Source organism: Ictalurus punctatus, chromosome 26, assembly GCF_001660625.3.
Source record: "Ictalurus punctatus breed USDA103 chromosome 26, Coco_2.0, whole genome shotgun sequence".
Classification (NCBI taxonomy): Eukaryota; Metazoa; Chordata; class Actinopteri; order Siluriformes; family Ictaluridae; genus Ictalurus; species Ictalurus punctatus.
Window position 1 is genome coordinate 16,662,350 of NC_030441.2, and position 13,126 is coordinate 16,675,475.

Consider the following 13,126-nt stretch of genomic DNA (forward strand, 5'->3'; position numbering starts at 1 on the left):
ATTCTCCTGCAAAATTAAATTTTCCAAATCTATTTTTATGAATACATTTTTGATTAAACATCAGTACTGTTTGTACTGCATTGTCTTCCATGTCGTCATCTTGACTATAATATCAAGCTTTTATTCATAGAGGAAGGATTGAGCTCAGGGGAACTAGAACATTTCCCATGTCTGAGCTTCTTGGTTGTGAAAAAAAAACCTTTGACACAGCAAACACTTTAGGGTAAACTGCAGCAGTTCATTTCCTCCATACGGTTGGATTTGCAGTGCGTTTCTAAACATCAGACAGCTTGTCCAATTTACAGGAGAACTCAAAACACCTGTAAGATGTCTTTGAAAGGGATCCTGAAGATATTTATGATCATCATCAACAGTGCAATCTTTGTAAGTCACATTTTCTTGAATAGAATACAGAAATTTTTTGTTGTTGTTATTTTTTTTAAATGATTGCTAATACACATATATAGCATTCATCGTTTTAGTATTTAAAGTGTGTTAATATTAGATCAGACCCAAGTGTGTTTATAGTTTCTATACATTGAAAAGTGAGATTGTCTGTTTGATGGATGTACGGCACAACGTAAACCGAAGTGTGCACACTAACAATAAAACTGGGGAAAAAAAAAAAAAAAAAAAAAAAAAAAAAGGTGGTTGGGCCAAATGTGTAGAAGGTTGATTTCTACACTCCAAAACAGGAAAAGAGTTGATTTAATCAAATATTAAAACAGATAAACTAACATCTATTTTCAGTCATAACCCGGGGTCAGAATGAGCAAAGCTTCTGAAACCTTTTTTTTTTTTTTTTTTTTTTTTTTTTTTTTTTTTTTTTTTTTAAACAGCAGTTTTTATGGTGTGGTTAAATAAACTGTATTTCATTTTATTTATTTATTTAAATAAAATTGATTTCATTTATCTTTGTGAAAAATACATGCAAATATTCAAATATATATCAATCACACACATTCCCATTCACTCATTATAATCTGGAAATAAACAGAAAGTTTTAAAGGAACGCATTAAAACCAAGAAAGACGACTGTTGAATAATCGAACATTCAGATTCAGTGTTAAATATTCAGTATTGAGATTTATCGAACATTAATCATCAGGTTTTACACAAATTTCTGGCGTCCGTGCCTTTTAGACTGCAAACTGTCATGAGAGCAAAAGGGAGACAAGCCAAACGCAAAGAAACTTTCAAATTCATGCAAATATTCTATAAAATGTTGCTTTTCACTCAAGTTATTGCCGATGATATCTTTTGTATTAAATTCGTAAAGCTTGCATTTTCTCTAGTGTTCTCAGACCTTCGGACCGCCACTGTATACCGAGTGTCTTGGGTCCTTCAGTAGACCTACAGTGACCTGCAATATTCACTCTTCTTGAATCTTTTCTAGTGTTACAACCTGGAAATGTAATTGACTTCATTGGAGTTGTTACTGTGTGATTTGCACAACACAGTATGAAGGTGGTATTGTTTGTAAAACAAATGAATAAGAACAGATTAAACAGTCCCTTCCTGTAGAACCTTGGCTACAATTACAGCTTCTTACCATTAAGTCTATCTGCTTTACACATCCTTGGTTCCTGATATATTTGTCCATACATCTTGGTCAAATTGCTGAAGCTCATAATAATAGATAAGGACCATTGGTGTACAGCAATTTTCAAGTCTTGCCACATATTCCCAATCATACTGAGGTCTTGCCCTTAATCCTGAGCAGTAGGGCTGCACGATTATGGCCAAAATGATAATCCCGATTATTTTGATCAATATGGAGATCTCTTTGATTTTAGTGACAACATATTTTTACTGCACTTTCACATTTAAATAAACAGACCGCTGCTTTCCCCTCCATGTTGTGCTACATTCCTGCTAATGTTCAAATCTTTGCATCAAATTAGACTGATCTTTAAAGTGCATCATCTCGTAGAAGCGAAATATAAATAAAATTGTACCCAAAATATAGGATGAGTAAAAATAAAAATGCCATCGACCTTTTGGTGCAAATCAAAATATGCAACTAAATGAAAACAATTCGGACGTCTGCAGAAAAGGCAATAACAGGAGGAGAGACGCAAGACAGTTTCTGTTAGGAGCACTTGTGAACCTAATGACCAAATTTTAGGAGCATAGTTGAAGTTTTTCTGATGGTGACATTAATGTGCCTCAATATAATATCCATGAGAAAACTTGAGCTGGTCAATTATGACAGAATTTAGGAATATAGTGTGAGCCATGGCAAATTAATTTACCTTCTGATAAACTAAATTGAATATTTTCAGTTAATTTTACAGAACCGATGCACCTATCAGGATTTTTACGACTGAAACCGATCCAGATACCAATCTTTTTGTTTAAACTTTAATCAGGAAGTCTATCATAAACAGTTAAATGTAAGCTTTCTGCTCATGGTCACTGTTAATTGAATTAAAATAATATCAATGAGAAATACTGTTGGTTAATTGATAAATAAACAAGCTTAAACAATAGAGAGTCCTAATTAAAAGTAGACTAACACATGCATGAACCATATTAGGAAAAAGGCTAATAGACTTCTAAGGAAATAGTGAACTAAGCTTAATGTCAAATTGATATTAAATGCAACCCATAGTAATTAAACATTATTTCATTTTATTTATATATTATGAAGTTATTATAATATCTATTTTTTTAAATCTATATTAATAGATGCATTTTTGACTCCCTGTAGTTTTTATTCCGATTGTATTATACAACTCCGATCAGGTCACTCGCACCGGTGCGAATAAATATTTATTCACAGTCGCACAAAGTACTTCAGTCGCAAATGCGAGTGAAATGGTCGCACTGTAGAGCCCTGAGTTTATCTGCAAAGTTTTTTCCCGTTCGGCGTGATCAGGTTTAATGTCCCCAACAACCTCCCTAGTGCCATTTAGCATCATTCTAGCTAGTGTCATGATTTCCCCTCGCGCAAGCACTGGAGCTCACAGAGAAACTGGCAACTCCGTTTCTGGGGTTTGGCACTACAAAATGACGTCAACGCTGTGCCGTTCTATGTGCTTGGCTGTAAGTGTAGGAAGCGCTTGATTTGAGTGGAGAAAACAGCAGAGTTTTCTCTGAGCGCGGGACGAACTTTAAACGCCAATATCGCAGTCGATCATGTTCATTTAATCGTGGGCAGTCAAAATTGTAATCGCGATCGATATTCCATTACTTGTGCAACCCTAGTGAGCAGTTTCCTAATACTCGCTGATGAGAAGCATCCACAGAACATGATGCTACCACCACCATGCTTCGCAGTGCGGATGGTGTTTTCTGCGTGATTAGGAGCGCTGGGATTACGATAAATGTAGCACTCAAGTTCCATTATTGTTTCATCAGACTAGAGAATATTTTTCAACATATTTGCGCAACCTCCAACTTATAAATACACCAACAGGTGTATTTATATTGAGATCATGTGACATCATGGGACACATATGTGCGATACATGAAATTAATTATATGACTTGGGATGGCAGTATCATTATATTTCAGTATCATTATATTTTGTGTAGATTCATGACATATAATCCCAATTAAATTCATTTCTGTTATCTCAGTGTTGAGAGAGTAAACAGTAGCTTACTTTGCTTACAATTTCTTGGTATTCCACAGTTCACCAGCTAGAATTACAATTATAGCTCTTCCATCTTTCACTTCTGTGTTTTTTCTCACTTGGTCTTTAGTTAGCAGGAGCTGCGGCTGTGGTCTTTGGCATTTTGGCAAAAATGCATGTACTTGAAGTGCTGAAGACCATTAAAGACAATCCCACAGATTTAACAGGTCTGTCTAATGCTAACTACGTGCTGATCGCTGTTGGGGCCGTATTCGCCCTCATGGGCTTCCTGGGCTTCCTGAGCTTCCTGCGCGTCTGTAAATCCGACTCCCAGAATAAGCGCAAGCTTCTGATTGTGAGTGACCTCTGACCCTGCTTTTCAATCACTCTTTTCTGTGAAAAATTTGCATCTTACCCCAAATGTAGTCAGACACCAAGGGTATGTTTAGTGTCGGATGTTTGACACTGGAGCTAAGAAGATAATGAAGCAAACAAATCTATCTCAGCCACAATCTCTTCAAGCGACACAAAGCCAAAATTTTACTTCATTTATTTCTACTTCAAATGATATCATTGTGTTATGTCATTAAAATTTTAAAACTACAATTTGTAGCTCAAAACTCAAACTTCACTAAGGTAGTACGTAGAACTAGTTGTCCAAGATGGCTGCCCTGATAATATTCCAGTATTCAACTACATAGAAACGTTCTGATCATTCCTATACAGCAGCCGAAAGAACAAAAGCAACAACAACATTTCGTTTTTGTATGACAATAAACATACAGCATCTTGGCTGATGGCTACATTTGGGGTGTGTAAGCATTTATTTATTTATTATGTATTTATCTCATATTCAATGTGACATGTCCTTACAGTTTTTCATCATCATGCTCATTGTGTTGATCATGGAGGTGGTTGCAGCAGGGTACATTCTGTTTCAAAAATCTAAGGTAAGAGCAATGATCCTGAATATATAGTAGATTATTGTGTACACACAAGCATAACTGTATCTAGATCAAGGATCTCCAGTATCTATACCAAAAGGTGTGCTGGACAGATTTTAATCCCAGTCTCAACTACGTACGAAAGAATTCCGACCAATTCCAGGTTATCGTTTTTGCTGCACATATTTTTGCTACGATATTTCCCAAAATAACCGGTGTTCCCAGGTGGCCTTCCTTTGTCCCGTGAGCTTCATATCTGACCGTCTGCTCTCGCATATTGGGTCCATCAGGATCTCAGAAGATGTACACCTCTACTGTAGGCCCCATGCTGTACCATATACTCTGTCTTTTAAAAATTAAATAATTAACATTAGCATTTTTTTCCCTTTGAAACAGAACATGAGCTGGAATATGAAACAGAATAACAATTTTATAGCAGGTTCATTTTTGGAAATATATTCTCATTGTATTTTAAGAAAGTTCCACAAAGTATCAGTTTCTATAAAGTTATAAATTCCCCTTTTTGGTCAAAGGACTGCGCAATTTGCCATACATCCTTCTTTATTCACAGTCAACACTATTAAACAGATTCGATTTGACTTTTCTAGGAAAGGTTGTCATTACTGCTGACTTTTTTTTCCTCCCTCTGTGGTTAATGGTAGACCTTGGACAGTTAAGCAACAACAAGAAACTCCTTGTGGTGAAGGACTTCCATTTTTTAAACGAATATGAGCAGTTAACGTGGACAGTGGTGGCTTGGTAGTTAAGGCTCTGGGTTACTGATCGGAAGGTCGGGGGTTCAAGCCCCAGCACTGCCAAGCTGCCACTGTTGGGCCCTTGAGCAAGGCCCTTAACCCTCTCTACTCCAGGGGGCGCTGTATCATGGCTGACCCTGTGCTCTGACCCCAACTTCCTGACATGCTGGGGTATGTGAAGAAAATAATTTCACTGTGATGAAGATTCATTCTCATTAATTGCCACATACAGACAAAATACAGACAAATACAAATGCCAGAATACAGACAAAAAACATTCTGAAAGACTACAGATTTAAAAAGAGGATGTGTTTGTTGTAGCGGTTAACACAAAAAGATTGTTTAATTTGTTTCCTCAGGTGGAGAATCTGTTGAAGAATATTCGTGTAAATGTTGGTAATCTCATCAAGGTGAACTACGGTGAAAACGACATGTTCACCACTGCGTGGAATCAGATGATGGCTTTGGTACATCACATTTCACTGTTTTATTTCAGGCTGGAGCATTGAGCTGTATGGATGAATTAGACTAGTTTACATTATTATAATCAACATATGCATTTATTTCATTTGAGGGAGCACGAACGTTTGACTATTTCTCACAGCAACTCTAAGTAAGATATGTAACTAATATGGCTAACTCTGGTCTAGGCTAACTCTTTTAACTATGCTACAGTTACAGACCTAAAGCTTGCACTTAAAGGTTCATAAGTCAGAATTACAAGTGAGACCTGTAATTCTATTCACACACAGTAAATCCTTAAAGCTTTAAAATAAATAAATAAATAAATAAATAAATAAATAAATAATAATAAAAAAACCTCTCCGCCTGCTATCACTAGCGACTCAACTAGCTAAATGCTAGCAAAGTAGTTGTCACTGTCATATCACAGCAAAGTGATTACATTTCCCATCCTGCACTGTGGCCTACAAACATGGCCGCCATGGACTACACTTCACACACATGTTCACCTTCACTGGAATTCTAATCACACACACCTGTTGCCAATCTCACACTCACTCACTCCACACCATATAAGAGACTTTTTGAACACCATGACTTTGCCTAGTATTGAGTGTATTCTCGTTACCAAGCGGTTATTGCTCATTTCGAGTCATGTTTATTGACTTTATTACTTGTTTCGGATTCTAGCCTTGCCCAGTTTCTGCCTGTTTGTAGATCGCCTGTTTTGACCACACTCTTGTATCATGATTTTATTTGTCTGCCTGTCTCTCTCTATTAAACGTCTTTTACTGCACTTGAATCCGTCCTATCCCCCCTTACGTTCCGGAATGTGACAGAATACTAGGCCTCAGCATGGATGCAGCAGGAAGACGGAGGAGACGTCACGCTAGGAAAACCAAGCAAACATCCCAGCTGTAGATTCAATCCAGTTTCCTCAGTGGACTGTAGTAGATCTCCCAGAGCAGTATGATGGGTTGTCAGGCGAGCCTGAATATTTTCTTGTGGACTGCCAGATCTATTTTTCTAGCCTTGTGGACCCCAAGCCCGGCGAGAAGCAATGGCTAGGGTTCCTGTTGTACCAGTTTTGTGGCCCAGCATGCCAGTGGGTGCAGCGTCTAGCAACCATGGGATCCAGGGGACTGGAGAATGTCACTCAGTGTGTGGGACTATTCGTGATGATGTTCAGCAGTCCAGAATCCAGGGCCATCCTGGAGGATCTTTTGGGGGAGCCCTGCCTCAGAGATGAACCTGACATGCCATTCACTACCCATTATGAGCAGGCAAACTGGGTGACCTCCTTCTCAGAGCTCCAACCTGAGACTCACAAAGTGGTCTCACCTGCAGAGCTCCAGCCAGAGGTCAACATGGCGACCTCATCTCCAGAGCTCGAACCTGCGACCCATGAGATGGCCTCACCTGCCGAGCTCCAGCCGGAGGTCAATGTGGCAACCTCGGTTCCAGAGCTCCAGCTCAAGACCCACGAGGTGGTCTCACTTGCTGAGCTTCAGCTAGAGGTCAACGTGGTGACTTCAGCTCTAGAGCACCAACCTGAGACCAACAAAGTGGTCTCACCTGCCAAGCTCAAGTTGGAGGTCAACGTGGTGACCTCTGATCCAGAGCTCCAGCATGAGATCCATGAGGGGGTCTCACCTGCAGAGCTCCAGCCAGAGGTCAATGTGGTGACCTCTGCTCCCGAGCTCCAGCATGAGATGCACAAGGCAATCTCATCCCCAGAGCTCCAGCATGAGACTCACGAGGTTGTCTCATCTCCAGAGCTCCAGCATAAAGTCGAGTTCCTGCTAGAGGTCAACGAGGTGACCTCCCAAGCCACGTTCACGTCCGAGGTTGAAGAGGCAACCTTTCAAGCTAAGTTCCTATCTGAGGTCGAAGATGCGGCCTCAGCTCCGAGCTCGGAGAGACGGCCTCTCACGCCAAGTTCCTGTCCGAGGTCGCAGAGACGGCCTCTCACGCCAAGTTCCTGTCCGAGGTCGCAAAGACTGCCTCTCACGCCAAGTTCCTGTCCGAGCTCGGAGTGACGGCCTCTCACGCCAAGTTCCTGTCCGAGGTCGGAGAGACGGCCTCTCACGCCAAGTTCCTGTCCGAGGTCGGAGAGACGGCCTCTCACGCCAAGTTCCTGTCCGAGGTCGGAGAGACGTCCTGTCACGCCAAGTTCCTCTCCGAGGTCGGAGAGACGGCCTCTCACGCCAAGTTCCTGTCCGAGGTTGGAGAGACGGCCTCTCACGCCAAGTTCCTGTCCGAGGTTGGAGAGACGGCCTCTCACGCCAAGTTCCTGTCCGAGGTCGGAGAGACGGCCTCTCACGCCAAGTTCCTGTCCGAGGTCGTAGAGACGGCCTCTCACGCCAAGTTCCTGTCCGAGGTCGGAGAGACGGCCTCTCACGCCAAGTTCCTGTCCGAGCTCGGAGTGACGGCCTCTCACGCCAAGTTCCTGTCCGAGGTCGGAGAGACGTCCTGTCACGCCAAGTTCCTCTCCGAGGTCGGAGAGACGGCCTCTCACGCCAAGTTCCTGTCCGAGGTCGGAGAGACGGCCTCTCACGCCAAGTTCCTGTCCGAGGTCGGAGAGACATCCTGTCACGCCAAGTTCCTGTCCGAGGTCGGAGAGACGTCCTGTCACGCCAAGTTCCTGTCCGAGGTCGGAGAGACGTCCTGTCACGCCAAGTTCCTCTCCGAGGTCGGAGAGACGGCCTCTCACGCCAAGTTCCTGTCCCAGGTCGGAGAGACGGCCTCTCACGCCAAGTTCCTGTCCGAGGTCGGAGAGACGTCCTGTCACGCCAAGTTCCTGTCCGAGGTCGGAGAGACGGCCTCTCACGCCAAGTTCCTGTCCGAGGTCGGAGAGACGGCCTCTCACGCCAAGTTTCTGTCCGAGGTCGGAGAGACGGCCTCTCACGCCAAGTTCCTGTCCGAGGTCGAAGAGAGGGCCTCTCACACCAAGCTCCTGTCCAAGGTCGAATAGACGGCCTCTCAGACCAAGTTCCTGTCCGAGGTCGAATAGACGGCCTCTCACGCCAAGTTTCTGTCCGAGGTCGAAGAGAGGGCCTCTCACGCCAAGTTTCTGTCCGAGGTCGAAGAGAGGGCCTCTCACACCAAGCTCCTGTCTGAGGTCGAAGAGAGGGCCTCTCAGACCAAGTTCCTGTCCGAGGTCGAATAGCTGGCCTCTCACGCCAAGTTCCTGTCCGAGGTCGAAGAGACGGCCTCTCACACCAAGTTTCTGTCCGAGGTCGAAGAGAGGGCCTCTCACACCAAGCTCCTGTCCGAGGTCGAAGAGAGGGCCTCTCAGACCAAGTTCCTGTCCGAGGTCGAATAGACGGCCTCTCACGCCAAGTTCCTGTCCGAGGTCGAAGAGACGGCCTCTCACGCCAAGTTCCTGTCCGAGGTCGAAGAGACTGCCTCTCAGGCCAAGTTCCTGTCCGAGGTCTAAGAGATGGCCTCTCATGACACTTTCCAGTCCGGGATCGACGATGTGACCTTCCACACCACTTTCCAGTCCGAGATCGACGATGTGACCTTCCACGCCACGTTCCAGTTTGAAACTGATGTCACGACCAGCCAAGTTCTCCTTATGCCTGAAACCAACTCCACGACCAACCAAATTATGCTCACGCCAGAGTCTGCTGACACGACCAACCAAGTTCTGCTCACGCCCGAGTTTGCTGACACGGCCAACCGAGTTCCGGCCCACGCCCGAGTTTGCTGACACGGCCAACCGAGTTCCGGCCCACGCCCGAGTTTGCTGACACGGCTAACCACGTGCCACTCACGCCCGAGTCTGCTGACACGGCCGACCGACATGCCGCTCACGCCCGGCCAGCCAAGTCCTGCTCACGCCTGAAGCAGACGTCACGACCGGGGTTCTGTCACAGCAAACCAGTGACTACATTTCCCATCCTGCACTGCGGCCTCCAAACATGGACTACACTTCCCACACACACGCGTTCACCTTCACCGGAATTCTAATAACACACACCTGTTGCCAGTCTCACACTCACTCACACCACACCATATAAGAGACTTTTTGAACACCATGACTTTGCCTAGTATTGAGTGTATTCTCGTTACCAAGTGGTTGTTACTTGTTTCTCAGTTTGAGTCATGTTTATTGACTTTATTTCTCGTTTTTCAATTTGGATTCTAGCCTTTCCCCGTTTATGCCTGTTTGTAGATCGCTTGACCCATTGCCTGTTTTGACCACGCTCTTGTATCATGATTTGGATTTGTCTGCCTGTCTCTCTCTATTAAACGTCTTTTACTGCACTTGCATCCACCCTATCCTCCCTTACGTTCCGGAAAGTGACAGTCACAAACAGACGCGAGCGGTGTCTGATTTCTGCATCTGAGTCTAGATTTGCTTCATTGTACTCAGTAATGTATTTAGCAGGGGGAAAAAAGAAAAGGAAAAAAAGTATCAACTATTGAAATCATTTTCATTACTTAAATAACTAGCTTAGCACCTAGTGTCTGTGGCTGAGATGAGTTTAGCTCTGAAGTAACACATTTGACCAAAATACAAAACTAGATCCTCAGTCTAAGCCATTCAAGAGTTCATTTAGGACTAAAATATCATGCGTGTGTAAAATGTGGACAGTGTTCAACACTGGTTTTCAGATCCACTCATTTTTCAGGTTTTTCCTCGCCCTAATTTGTTCTGGCCCGTCCTCTTTATCTTTGAGTTGTCTATGGACCTAAATAAAGTTACTGTTATTGAAATGTTATTGATAAAACCGTGTTTGTGCGGGGGGGGGGGGGGGGGGGGGGGGGGTGAAAAAAGGTTCCCGACCCCTGGTCTAATTCGTTCATTCCTTGCAGAAGTGGGACTAATTTACCGTCAAGTAACCAAAATCAGTGTGTGATCTGAGGCGTTTCTTCATTTTCCTACTTCATAATTAGCTTTAGACTTTTAGAGTTTGTATTTGTGTGTTAATTCTAGAAAAATGTTAGAAAAAAAAGCGGTGCGTTCACTTTTACCCAAGTATTTATTAAAGGAGTGTTTTTACTTTTACTTGAGGAAAGTGTTACTTCTACTACCACTGATTAGTAGCTACATATGGACAAAACGAGTTTCTAATCTGCTTGAATGAGCAGGTTAGAGTGCTTCTCTTAATTTAACAAACAATATAACACCTGAGATAGTACTATTGTATTATATAACTTTGTATTATTGTTGATTCTCAAACTAAAGTGCCAGAATGATGAGGTGTGTGTGTGTGTGTGTGTGTGTGTGTGTGTGTGTGTGTGTGTGTGTGTGTGTGTGTGTGTGTGTGTGTGTATGCTCTTGTAGATTAAATGCTGTGGATACAACAGCTACAACGACTTCACTGGCTCCCAGTATTTAAAAAAAAAATCATGGTACCCCCAGTTCTGCTGCTCGCCAGCATCTGTACAGTGTGCTGAAGGAACTGCAGCTTCACAGGTACACTTCCTGAGTCCACTCCTGGAGTCTGATCACAAACCTATTCATACTCTATAACCTTTATATTCACCACAAACAATTTCAAGGCTTTTCCTTCTCCTGAATCTGCTGATCTGGTTCAGGGTTAGACCTCTTAATGAGGGAGATATCATTTACGGTGGCAAAACCTATCCATCTTTGTCCTTTTGATATCGTCATGTCATTTCCTTTGCAGAATGTGCACGGCTGTCTGGATGCTGTGGTGAATTTGCTGAAAGATAACATGGCTTCGGTAGTGGGCGTGGCTATTTGTGTCATTGTTATAGAGGTACTGAAACCATAACACCCCATACTCATAGAAAACTATACACATAGTGCTGAATTAGAGACAAATGTAGGATTGCCCCACCCCCCACCAAATATGGTGCAAAGCCACATAATGATGCGTCTGCCAGGGTTATTTCTCATCGTCATCTGACCCAAACATGTCAACTGTCACGGGTCTTACATAGATATTTGTCTACATATTACGCGTAATGCTTACAGTATATTGTGTTTTGTGTCTCTTTTTATAGATTGCTGCGATGGTCGTGTCCATGATACTGTACAAGAAGTAAACCTGGAAACCTGCACTGTACACTGTGACCTCTCACATCGAACAGGATACAATAATAAAGTCTGAAATTACCTTGGTACAAAATTATACATATTCTGTCCCACATGTTATAACCTCCAATGAGTACAGAAAAGAGTCTTTTTTTAGTGCATTTGTAATCCTGTATGTTTCTTTAATAACTTTGTACACTTCTATAGGCCAGTCAATAAAGGTTTTATATTATAGATACATATAGTTTTATGTTTGTTCGAGTGTATCTTGTTTGCCAAGAAACTTCTGCATATGGATGAACGTGACGCCTCAAGAGCCGATTGTTACAGCTGTAATTACAAAACAAAAACCAGTGAAGACCACATAATTTAGAGAATACAGAATTGGAAATAAATATTCCATATTATGTACGGGCTGGACAAAATTCTTTTAATTGATGAATTTTAAATGTAAGTTTTCAAGGAAGCGAAGTGGAGCAATTTTAGACACATTACATGAATCACTATTGAAAACCACTAGATAGCGGTAATGCACAATACACTGGGGTGTGTGTGTGTGTGTGTGTGTGTGTGTGTGCGCCACCTGCTGTAGAAGATGAAGGATGTCTGTCTAACATGCCGGATGTGAATAAACCTGACTATCATGAAATTGTGGATTTCAATTAACTTACGTTCTTATTGAAGTCGTCTACTCTCACAAACCTGAAAAAAACCTTGTTTTTTTAAAAATGCATTCTGCCATTAAAAAACAGTACTCACCTATAAATACAGAGATGACGATTAGTGCGTAGTGGACATCTAGTTATTTCAAAGAATGCTTGGACCCCATTAATTGCTGATTGCAGCTAGTTTGTATCAGTATGAGGTGTAAAGTTAATACTCACCTTTTTACCTGTGTGTTACTTTAAAGTACTCTACTGTACTTTTGCCTGAAAATGATTCAAGCTAAGTAGTGATAAGTAAGCATTATGTTAATAAAAGATGTTGATAAAACAGTTTGTAGCACAGAGTCTTAATAGGAAATCAGTTAATTGTCTGATTGGTCGTGCCCTGTTCCATCAATTAAAATATTTTTGGTTTCATGAGACACCCTAAACTTTAACATGTTCTTAAATCCCTGACATTGTAGAGGCTTCGCCTCGCTCTTTTAAGAAACAGTTGAAAACCTTATTGGAAGATATAAGCTATAATAAAATGTAACAGCCAATCATGTTTCAGTATGCAAATGCGGGTTATGATGCAGTACCGGTTTACCAAGGAAAGGAGATGTTGTTTCCATGTGGCAGATTCACACAACATTGGTTTGGTGAGGACACGATGCTATGGGCAACGTCCTGCTCTTAAACCTTGGTTCCTGGCATTCATGTGGGTT